This window comes from Homalodisca vitripennis, chromosome 6 (assembly GCF_021130785.1).
Source record: "Homalodisca vitripennis isolate AUS2020 chromosome 6, UT_GWSS_2.1, whole genome shotgun sequence".
Lineage (NCBI taxonomy): Eukaryota > Metazoa > Arthropoda > Insecta > Hemiptera > Cicadellidae > Homalodisca > Homalodisca vitripennis.
This window is the reverse complement of record NC_060212.1, coordinates 34,839,347-34,851,457: the sequence shown is the minus strand read 5'-3', so window position 1 is coordinate 34,851,457 and position 12,111 is coordinate 34,839,347. Positions and strand designations below refer to the sequence as shown.

At 31.4% G+C, this 12,111-nt stretch overlaps 1 pseudogene; it reads left to right on the top strand.

Annotated features, from left to right (window-relative positions):
- The first annotated feature begins 293 nt into the window (after positions 1-293).
- On the top strand, positions 294-11,716 carry LOC124364269 (annotated as a pseudogene).
- Positions 11,717-12,111: the final 395 nt, after the last annotated feature.

Below are 12,111 nucleotides of genomic sequence, written 5' to 3'. Positions count from 1 at the left end.
AATTTGCAGTTAGTGATGTACCGCTTCTGGACAGCCATAAGTTGCCCAGATTTAAGTGACACATCGGTTTTTTGCTGTACCCACTGTGGGTTCAACTGGAAGGTATAAACCAGCCAGAAGTAATCCCTCCTGAGGTAAGAAAATTAGTTAAAACTATTCAAGATTTCAAAGTAGATAAAAATTATCCATGTTTTCCCTGTATTCTAATAACACGACACATAACAGGTAATAAAGTTAATATTTAACAGTGAGTGATAAAGTTTTAATGTAACAAATGTTAATGTTTTATTTCAGGAATTGGAAAGACAATGTGTCACGTATGGGACTACACGTTTGGCCCAGAGAAGATGAATATAGACCCTAAAGAGTGTAAAATTCTATTAACTGAACCACCAATGAATCCTATCAAGAACAGGGAAAAAATGATTGAGGTAAGATCAAGTTTGCTTGGAGAACATTCTTGAGACATGTTACCGTTAATTGGAGTAAGATTTAATTTATTAGATTTGTATGCATATTACTAAGTGAGGAGGATAATGGTAATAAAATGTGCTCTAATTGTTACAAAACTACACAATAAACTATTGTCAGAAAAACTGATAAGACTAAACCGAAAGTAAGCTCGTAGCTGAGATTGTTTCTAAAAGCTTTAGATCAAGCATTTATGAAATACTGTGTATTTAACAGTAACTTGTCCATTCCTGTTTCTTACTTTAGTGTTCTTAGTTGCGTATCAGTGCTTGATAATCAGAAATAGCATTAAAAATTCAATTAATTATGGTTATAGATGAATACTGTTTTTTTTTTTTAGAATGGGGTTCTTTCTACATCAACGTTGTGTTTTTAATTCAGCATGCAAAACGGTTTTTTAGGGAAAACAGTCCAAGCGCACTTACAAACATTATTTTTATTTTATGATTTTATTTTTTGGCAGACTTAATTGTTAACGGTCCTCAAAAATAGTTTGCTTGAACATTATCACACTGCTGCAATCTTTACACAGCAGAAGCTCCTTAAAAGTAATAGCTCATTTCTGTTCAAGCTTTATCAGTAAAGATTCCGTTTAAGCTTTTCGGAACTTTTTGCAATAAAACAGCATTGATGGTTTTATTGTTTAGTTTAAAAAATGTTGTGGAAACTCGAACAGCAGTGTCCAGAAAACTTTTTAACTTAGCCTCATTTTTGTCCAAACAAAGCGTTAAAGGTGGGTAGTCGACAAAAATGCGCCTTCATGTTTTTTTTAATGTTTTTTGTAAGCCACCTAAATATGAAGCCTCCTTTTACCAAGGTGATGGCACAATTTAATTGCATAATGTTACTGTATTGAAAATTGCATTTTTGTCATTTTATGCTGTAAGAAAAACCCACACTTAACTTTTTTTAAACACTTGATTCTTACTGTGTCAGAGCTTGTATGTTACTACTTCCTAATCTGTTACTAAGCTCAGACCCCCACGTCAGACCCTGTATGACACTTATAACAAAAGAAACAATTAAAAAAACGGACTCATTCCTCCTGCAGTATGTATGTCAGGTATGTATAAGATGCCATTGTGTTATAGGTTATGTTCGAGTTACTCTCTACGCACAAGGACTGATCCAGTGGCGTGGTAGTGGACTCTGGAGACGGTGTGAACACCACATCTGTCCTGTCTAAGTTACCGTCGTGTTGTAGGTTATGTTCGAGCAGTACCAGTTCCATGGTGCTTACATTGCCCATACCAGGCCGTGTTGACTCTTTACGCACAAGGACTGATCAGTGGCGTGGTAGTGGACTCTGGAGACGGTGTGACACACATCTGTCCTGTCTACGAAGAGTACGCGCTGCCACATCTCACACGAAGGCTGGACATTGCTGGCCGTGACATCACCAAATACCTTATTAAGGTTAGAATCAATAAGTTGTGTTTTAGTATTTATGGATATCTTTTATAAGAAAAACTATTTTTTGTTCTAAACAACGTAATAATTCAATACTTTGTGCAATAAGGGGGTGCACAACCTGTAAGCAATTTCCTAACCTCTAACAAGAAATTACATTGTCCTTGTGAGCAAATTGCCCCAGTATGATTTACAAATTAAACTATAATATTGGTTGGAAATTCACTGTATTGGGACTCTTATAAAAAACTATGAAAGGATACTATAATACTTACTTTCTTCATACAAACTATACGATTTATTACAGGGTACTTACAAACTCTCTGGTGGTCTTTTGGAATTTGCTTTCCGTGTTAAGGTAAACAAAACATTTTAATGTAAATATGGGTGAGAAATGTATAGTTTACCAACTGTCTGCATAAGTGCTTCAAATTTGATTTTTTTTATTCCTAGAAACCAGCAAAATGTTAATTTGCCACAAGTTCTTGCAGTCTCAAATCAAGAGAAAAATTAATATTAGAATACCATGTCAAGTTTCAAGAGGGCGGATTATTTAAATTTTCAATTACTTAATAACATAAAAACTAATAAGATTATAAACATATATAAAGAACAGAAAAAGTTGCTAAATTTAATTCCTTAATATTGACACCTAGATCGCAACAAAGATCAGTGTATAATTATATGCAAGCTTTTAACTGATATAATGCAAAGTATAATTTTTCGGTGGTTTTGCAAATTGCAGTGCTTACATCTACATTATTTACTAATTGATTTGTATGATTTATGTGGCATATTTTGCAGTTAAATTTAGTAACATTTTATTATTCATAAAACATTGAAGTGCATTGGTTTTCTAGTAATAATAAATGTTGTTAGCTTTCCTTGGGATTGAAATTGTGACCCGGGATAGAGACGCAGTCCTTACATCTTGGCTACATAGATCTCTCGTTTATTTACAAAGATTGTTAAAAATCATGTTAATATTCATAATTGTTATTATTAAGTAAAACAATTCTAATTTGTTTGCATTTTTCACCCATATTATTTAGATGGAATGTATTTAATTAATATTCATGATATAAGTGGGAAATTTCAAGAGATTTCAATCTATATGTCCTGAAGGGAATAAATGACTGACAGATGACTGATACAGTCTAAATAAGTTTTTATCAATCTTCACTATCACCTGGCCTGGACACTTGTTATTATAAAATAAATTATATTTCAGGGTGTTACATACCAAAGGTATTATTTGATTTAGACATATTTTAATCTGTTCATTATTATACTGTGACAAAATAAGTCAATATTTATTTACATAATTGATAATTATTAAATTTTACTTATTAAACATATTTACTATTTTTTTCAGATATTGTAAAATTTGGTTGTTCTTAAATGTTTAGTTAATGTGAAATTTTTGTAACCAACAAATCACAAGTCACGTTAAAGTTATTTAAAATAAGAACACCAATAAAAGTCCTGATACCTGTTTACTTTGGTCTTTTATAAAATAAATTAACTTGCTTCTTTTCTTTGCAGGCAATATTAATTTAAGTTGTAAAGCTATTAAGTATTTTATAAGTTTTAATTGCGTTTAAAAACACTAAAACTTTAGCGTATCAACGTGTTTTGTGTCTTTGTAACCGCATTGTTTATCCATGTACAGTTGCTGCTGCTAAGGAGGCTATGCGTTCAACCACACGGCAGACTTCGAGACCGTTCGGCAGATGAAGGAGAAACTCTGTTACGTCGGCTACAACATTGAGACTGAACAGAAACTAGCTCTGGAGACGACAGTGCTGGTGGAGCCCTATACGGTGAGTTAGGTCTTGTCAATAAAGTAATTTATTCATCATTCAACAATTTACAAAATTGTAATGGATTTTGTCAGAACATTTTGTAATGGGACTTCCAAAATTGCCACTCTGTTGAAAGAAAAATCACAAAACATTACAAACCCTCACATGGTGGTACACGATTTTTAGTGTCAACAAATGTACAACTCAACTCAATTTATTTATTGTCAAAAAAACATCAAAATGCATGGACAAATCGTCAATATAATATATGTTATGTAGTATATAAAAGTAAATAAATAAATACAGAGTTACCCATAAAACGATGAAAATAAGGTAAACTAATTATGGAGTGTAACATTTTTCTCACTTCTAGGTATTCTCGGATACTGTAGAATTCTTTTAAAATAAGGAACCTTTTAAGTTTATTCAAGAATTCCCTATCATCAGACAACACTTTTTCAAGTAAAGAGGTCAAAGGGTTAAAAAGACGAATAGAGGCATAAAAGCACTGATTATCAAATAATGTTGTTTTGTGGCAAAGGTAAGATAAGGTCATTTCTAATCCTTAAATGGTAATTATGATTGACATTACTGGTGACCAATGGAATTTTGTGGATACTTTTTTGTAAAAGGAAAGACATTGAAAAATGTAAATAGACAGGAAATTCAGAATATTGTTTTGGCAAAAGACATTTTTTACTGGACAATATACATTAGAATAACAATATAAAATAAAGTATGTTGCAATAAATTCAATGTTATCGAGGAAGAATTACAATTTCTTTATATTGATGTTACAGTATTGTTGACAAAGGAGAAAAATACATTAAGTTAGGTCTAATTTAATGGTTTGTTTGATTAAGAGGGCTATTCAGAAAGTGAGGAACGTTTTGGAAATTAAAAGAAAACCAAGTACAAGAAGATTCAGGCACTTATTTTAGCGTTGGACAAGCTTTGAAATTCCCTGTGTCATATAATTCTGCCGCCAAAGATATAAACAAGAATTCTGCCACTCAGTGACATGTACCATAAAAGTGCCACTTCAACGTGTGTTGTCAAAACGTTGTGTTGCTAGCCAGGTCTTCATTTTTGGGAACAACTGAAAATCCATTACCACCATGACTCATGACTGTGGTAGGCCACCAAAAAACGTCAAAGCTACCCCCATTTACTATTCTTTATGGTGATCTTTAAACATTTTTGGCATCGATCTTGCACAAAATTTGTGGTAGCCTAGCTTTCTGCGAAAAAAATGTCAAACAATAAAGTCCGTGAAATGAAACTTGTGGGCAACATAGAGAAATCTCAGTCATTGTAAAAGGCGGGTTTTCATGAATCTTTTCGTCAACTTTGGCAACCAGATCAACAGTCACAATGCTCGAACGTCCACTCTTCTCTTGATCATGAATGTTTGTTTCTGCCATTTTTAAACTGAATGCAACCATTTATCCATTACATTGTTCTCGTACATTTCACATAGTTTCCAATTAATTTCTAATGGCTTTAAATTTTCTGCTAAAAAAGAACAAATCCCAGACCGCACTTCAAACAGTTGATTTTTTATTGCATCACACATTTCAAATTTGAATGATAAAAAAAAACTGGGTAGTGTGGCAATATTCCCGTTGTTACAGCAAGACACTGACTGAGGTGCCGAGCATGAGCACGTCTAGCGACGTCAGGTGGAAACGTTCCGTACTTTCTGAATAGCCCTTATATCTCAATCATGTTGACATTTATAACTGTAATAGTAAATTCAAATAAGAACATATGTCATGATTCAGATTTGTGTACAATTCAGATTGAGGTTTGAGTTCATTTCATTATTTGGTCAATTAATTTGATAATCATCTAGTTGCTTGATCTTTACAGATATTATTTATAAATGTAAGCAATGAAGATCTGTTTTTTTAATTCAGTTACCAGATGGTCGGGTTATCAAGCTAGGTGGAGAGAGGTTTGAAGCCCCAGAAGCTCTCTTTCAGCCGCATCTCATCGACGTGGAGGGTCAAGGTAAGTTGTGTACTCGTTTGAAATATTTAACCCTATGTACTCGCGAGGACACTTGCTGATCTCTCGCTCACCTGAAATTAAATCTCAGATAGTCATCCTCTCAGCTTGCCGGGCTGGCTGGATCCAGTCTGCAATTGCGTAAAAAACATTGGTCAGGAAGCGGGAAAGATAAGTGGTGGCAGTGCCAATCCTTGCCACCTCCCTCACAGGCCAAGGTCACGATTACAGTTTCACGCCTCCTACTGATTTGTATTTAAACGACAGTATACGGGCTTCAGCCTCTTAAATAGCTGGGATTTAAAAGCAATTCTTAAACACTCACAATTTTTAAACAGCTTTAAGTTCAAAAATTGTATTACTTTACTTTTGTTAGTACTAGTTGCATTGTTATTGTTTTCTTGTAAATGTACCAAGCAATATGTAATTTGAGCTGTCATTTTCCCTAATTTGACAGTATTTGTAATATGGAAATACAATCAGTCTCAGTTAGGTTGTATAATTCAATTTATTAATTTCTTTTGCTATAATCTTCTGTAAAATGGTAAAACCGTTGGAAATAAATAAATAAATTAGGTCTCAGATATCAATAGAGTATAAAATAATTTTTAAATTTTGATGTTTGGCTTCACCAAATGCACTAGTATTTCAATAAATTGTACCAATGGCAGTGGCATTGGCAATCAAATTTAAAACACCCCCAAACAATATTTGCTATGTTATGTGCTGCAAATAGTGAAATATTCCTTTAGTTCCTTATTTGGCCAAGAGATTGCAGCACTTTCCAGCACCGCCCATATTATTACTGAGTGATACAGTGGACCACACGTAGTGGCCTGATGAGCTGAACGGGAAAACGTCAAGGGACGTAAGAGTAGCGTGGAGATGTTGGTGGAAAGGTCCATTGTCAATGTCTCTGAGTTGACTCAGAGAACAGCTATGGCAAGTTGATGAGCACAAAGGTTTAATATGTTGATAGAATAGAATCTCTGGCTGGAAAAGTGGTGGGATACATTGATGCTATACGCGGTGCTCAAGTCCCCCCTCCCCCTCCCTGGACATTTGTCAGTGATACATCAAGAGTACTTGTGTGTCCATTGTGCAGTAAATGTGTTTAAACATATATTTTTAATTAAAGAGTGTTGTTTGGATTTAAGTACAATGGTATTTGTCATAACTAAAATTCACCCAAAGCTTTGTAAGTTTTGTTTGGATACAATAAAGTAACTTTTTTTAAATAAATTGATACAACGAAGAATATATCAGTCTTATCAACGAATCCAACAAAGTAGCTCGATAAAATGGTGTATGGTTTTATTTTTATTTACAAATCTGTTTATGCTCGATTTTTCTTATTGCTATCGTGGTCAATGCAGATAGTTTAGAACATTATTTATTACCTTCAATTTTGACCTTAAGATATCAATACAGCTCTTCCTTGGAACAAGAAGAACCTATGTACCAAGTATCAAGTCTGTAGGATGTTTCTATCAAGTGTTTATCACATGGACGGGTAGACCAGACACAATTTTAAGGTCTTGTCCAGTACTTAAAAGAAAACCAGACCTTTAGAATGGTCCGTTAATTAATTCAGCTACTTATAAGAGTGAAACACCCACCCTTTTGAGCGTAATCTAACCCATCAGCCTATAGCGTATTGGTGGAGCCGTTTGATTTGGTTGATGCACAGCCCATTTCTAACTATACAAAACTGTTCTGATTCTTAAAACAAGAATTCTTGAACTTAGTGCCCAACGTAGTTTATCCGATAGATTGCACTGCATTTCTGTGTACCATTGTATATATATGAAGTTATAACTGGTTATATGAGATGTTCATTTTAATGCCTTTATTTATAGATTTATGTGATCAATTTATTAGTTTATTTTTTAAGTCTATTTGGGTTTGTTTATTCAGATTTACTATATAAAGAAGAAAATATAATTTGAGGGTTAAGTATGCTAACAAAAAGTGTTTGCTTGATCATCTACTTAATTTTTGTAATACTTTAAATATGACTAAAAATAAAGCATTTGACTTACAAACAGCTTGAATGCTATAATTTTACAACCTTTCAGTTCAAAGTTTATCTGTTAGATTGCATATGCATTCACTTGTGATTGTGCTGCATTTCATCATACATTGTGGAAAATATCAAAATATTGAGTTGTCTAATGTGTGGTTTATGCTAAACTATATGTAGTAATACATAAAAATTATTCCTATTTTATGAATTATATAATACTTCATATATTTTATTACATTTGTGTAACTAAATATTAATTTATTATGCAGTTTATTATCTAATTATTATTACACATGCCTACTTGGTTTTTGTGTTCAATTTTCATAAAAGAAGGAGAAAATTTAGTCAGAGCATTTTTTGTTGTAACAAAAATAATGTTTAGAATACGTATTTAATTTTTGTATTATTTTAGAAGGAAGAAATAGTGACAAATCGTCCTGAATAATATTTACTGTAATAAAAACTATTCATTAATGGTTAAAAGCATTCATCATTTTATAATGTGCAATCTATTGTTATGAATAAAACATCTGAAACTTTATATTTTTAACCATGTATGGTATTTTAAAACCAAATATTGTATAAAATTTTGGATTTAAAATAGTACATTAACATATACAAACAAAATTTCAAATTCTGCCAGAATTGAAAATTGGGAACTGAAACATTTAGATGATTTTGAGAACAATAAGTTCACTAAGAAACACATGAAATGTATTTTTGCAATTCAACTTCAAAACAATGTTAACCTAATCCAATCATTAATTTCTTATAAGTGTTAGATATTTTCTGAGTTGGAGTTTCTACAAAATCTACACGTTGAATACAGAATTTTTGTTTTTTTTCCAGGAATAGCAGAGCTGGTCTTCAACACGATACAGGCGGCGCACATCGACATCCGAGCTGAGTTGTACAAACACATTGTGCTCTCGGGGGGCTCCACCATGTACCCGGGACTGCCCAGCCGGTTGGAGCGGGAGATCAAACAACTCTACCTGGAGCGCGTCTTGCGCAACGACATGGATAAGCTCAATGTGGGTAACCCAGATGTGAACGTTATTCTATTTTTGTTTTTATGGCATTTTTTCTCTGTAACAATGCTTTTATAAAATAAAAAAATTAGATATTTTTTTGTAATTTTTGTTTTTGCTTGTATGTGTTAAATAAAAATTAATTTTAAAATCTTGGGGTTTGGATTTGGTGCGTATTGGGTAAACAAATCAGTTATTATATTTATTTATTTACATGCAGTTACAAGTTAAAAAACCTAATTACAACAGAGTGGTACTAAAAAACAAAAACTACCACTTGTAAGCAAGTAAAAAGTATTCATAACACAAACTATTAAACTCAAAACGACATACAAAATAGTATACATAAAAAATCAACTAGCAATAAACAAGGATACAATCTATGCCAAACTATGGTTTATATTATTATGCTTATAAATGTTTATGTATCAAGCACAGTTAAACATACCCTTTTGAATTCACTTTAACTATAATTGTTAAAAATATCTAAATTTAGAGCCATTGAATTGTAAAGCCGCATCATTGAGACTTTACAATTCTATATGTGCATATGTTTGAATTTTCTTTATTTTTACAGTACATTTATGAAGTAATATAAAAATGTGGCTCTTTCTTTTAGTGTATCTGCGCTTGATACTCGGTTATTTTAATAATTTTGTTGTATAGTATTAAACTAATGTAATGGAAAAGATTACATTAATAACTGTAAAGATACGTTATGTTTTGTATAACTTTTGTGAGATGTTAACCCTTTGAGTGCCAAGTATTTATTGAGTGGGTGTACTGAAAAGTGCCAGGTATTGTTTTATTGGGTGCACCTAAAAGTGCCAGCCCTTTTGAAGGCATTTTGCAAGGTTTCAGTAAAAAATTCACAGTTTGATGATTTAATAAGCTATCAACATACTTTTTTGTAATTTTTCTTTGAAAACTCTGCCTAATTAACATAAAATAATAAAGTTACTATAAAATTAAATTTAGGAATAAAAACATGGACTTACATCAAAAAATTTCCAGAATTTAAATTTAATTTTTTAACCTAATTATCATTACAATAAAAAATCATATAATTTTCTTTGTCCGTATCACTGGAAAGAGTATTCAATTGTCTATAAATCTTGAAAAATTCTATATGACCTTCAATAATGAGTGAGTTACACATTTCAGAAACTAATGTCACATTGTTTCCAGTAGCCATGTCAACCAAAAATGTTTATATGTCAGTTCTAGATTGATTTTCGTTTAAGTCAATTGGTCGGAGGTGTACTATAAACAATTTATTTTGAAAAGAACAGTTCTTCACAAACAATTTAATATAATATTAGTTTTAAAATATTGTTTTTGATTTTTAATGATTTTTTTTTCGAGAACATCCGGTAAAATCGGACGTTGGCATTCAAAGGGTTAAGTAGAAAAGACCTTTGACAAATTGCTAACAAAGTAGAAAACAAAAATAGTCACAAATAAAGAAACAAAAGATTTAGTTTATTTATACAAGTTTTGAGAAATCAGCCATTAGTTTTACGTAAAAAACACTAATGAAGACTAGTGTACCACAAAACGTTACAAATGTCAAGGCAACAATTTATTGGTGCCTGAGTATTTTCACAGCATCATCAGTAGTTGTAAATAGCTTTTCCCAGAGATTTTATCACAGTTCTTTATCTCAATCAATTAAAATTCTTGTATCTTATTTTAAAGGCTGTGGTATTGTGTTAACAGAAGCTGAAGATCAGGATAGAAGATCCTCCAAGGCGGAAGGACATGGTGTTCATCGGTGGGGCCGTCCTGGCCGAGGTAATGAAGGACAAACCCAACTTCTGGATCACCAACCAGGAGTACCAGGAAGAGGGCAAGAATGTGCTGAACAAACTCGGTCCACGTTCTGGTTAAATATCCTACCTCAAAAAACGTTTTGTTTTGATATAAGTTAATATGTATATTTTTAAATATTTAAATTTTTTGTAAGACTTTGCATTTACTTAAGAGTTTTCAAAGTTTTTATACTGTTAAATAGGTTTATACTATAAAAGTCATTTAATATAAGATTGATTCACTATGAGTTTAGCGAAATCGAACGTTTTTCTTTTTACCCGCTTTAAGACTTGCATTTCTATAGAAGCAGCATGATTATTGAGATGAAATGTATCAAGATAAATAATGGAATCGTGGTTGATAACAATTAGTTTTGAAACCGTTTCAATATAGTCTTTCTCTATCTTCGTATTATAAATGAGTACAACTGTGAATATGATAAAAAATGGGTAGAAAAATTAAATACAAGTGATATTTCTCTATTAATCATTGTATAAATGACTTAAACTGTACATAATATATAGTGGGTAGAAAAAATAACAGATAAATTAATGATGGAATTCGAAGTCCAGCTTTGCAACAATGAAAGTTAGGGGTCTCGTGATAGATATTTTCAAAACAGATTAAACATATTAAATAAGTTAAGGTGTTAATTTCGGTTAACAGCAGCCCTAACACTCGGCTTTCTTTCCCATATTGATGAGATTAGCAACATTTTTATTGACTGACAGATAAATTGACAGAAAATTCACCCACTAGTTTGATATAAAAATTCAACTACCAAATAAGACTAACAGAGTTTTGAGGTTAGGAAAAGAGGATTTTGGTGCAAATGTTTTTTTATAGATAATCCTCAAATAATGACACAAATTTTTAAAACTATTCTTCAAAAGTTTATATTTAGTTTATTGCCTTTGTTTGACTAGATATAAACATTTATTGTGATTTATTATCAAAAAATGTATTTATAAGTAAAGTTATATATTCCACACACAGATAAGTATTATCATAATTATTATTTTGTATAAGTTATAATTTAGTAATATTTATAAATCTTTATTATTATTGTGAAAAAAAATTAGCTCATTTTTTTAAAGATTGTAAAATATTACAATGTTTAGGAATAAATTGTGAGATATCTTGTTTGTATATTTATTTGTTTTTATTGATCCCATTTATATATTATTTGTAATTAATGGTTTTTACTAATTACACTGACTCTGACAAAGGCATGGTGTTATTGATCTTGGAAAGTGTTTTCTTATTCAAGAAAAATCATTAAATGGTTTAAAATTTCAAAATATTGTAAATTTGTTAAACGCTGACTATTGAATGTCACTTTGTCTAAAGTCAAAGGTTCTTTATTTATATACAAGTACAGAGATACTGTGAAAAGGCAATTAAAATTAATTATAACTTTTATAAAATAGTGGTGATTCCATGACATTAAAGTGTATAATGTGTCTTTATGTAAAACTTTTTGGTATAAATACCTCGATTTTATTACTTTTGATACAAATTGGAAAGAAAATACATCTATTAACCT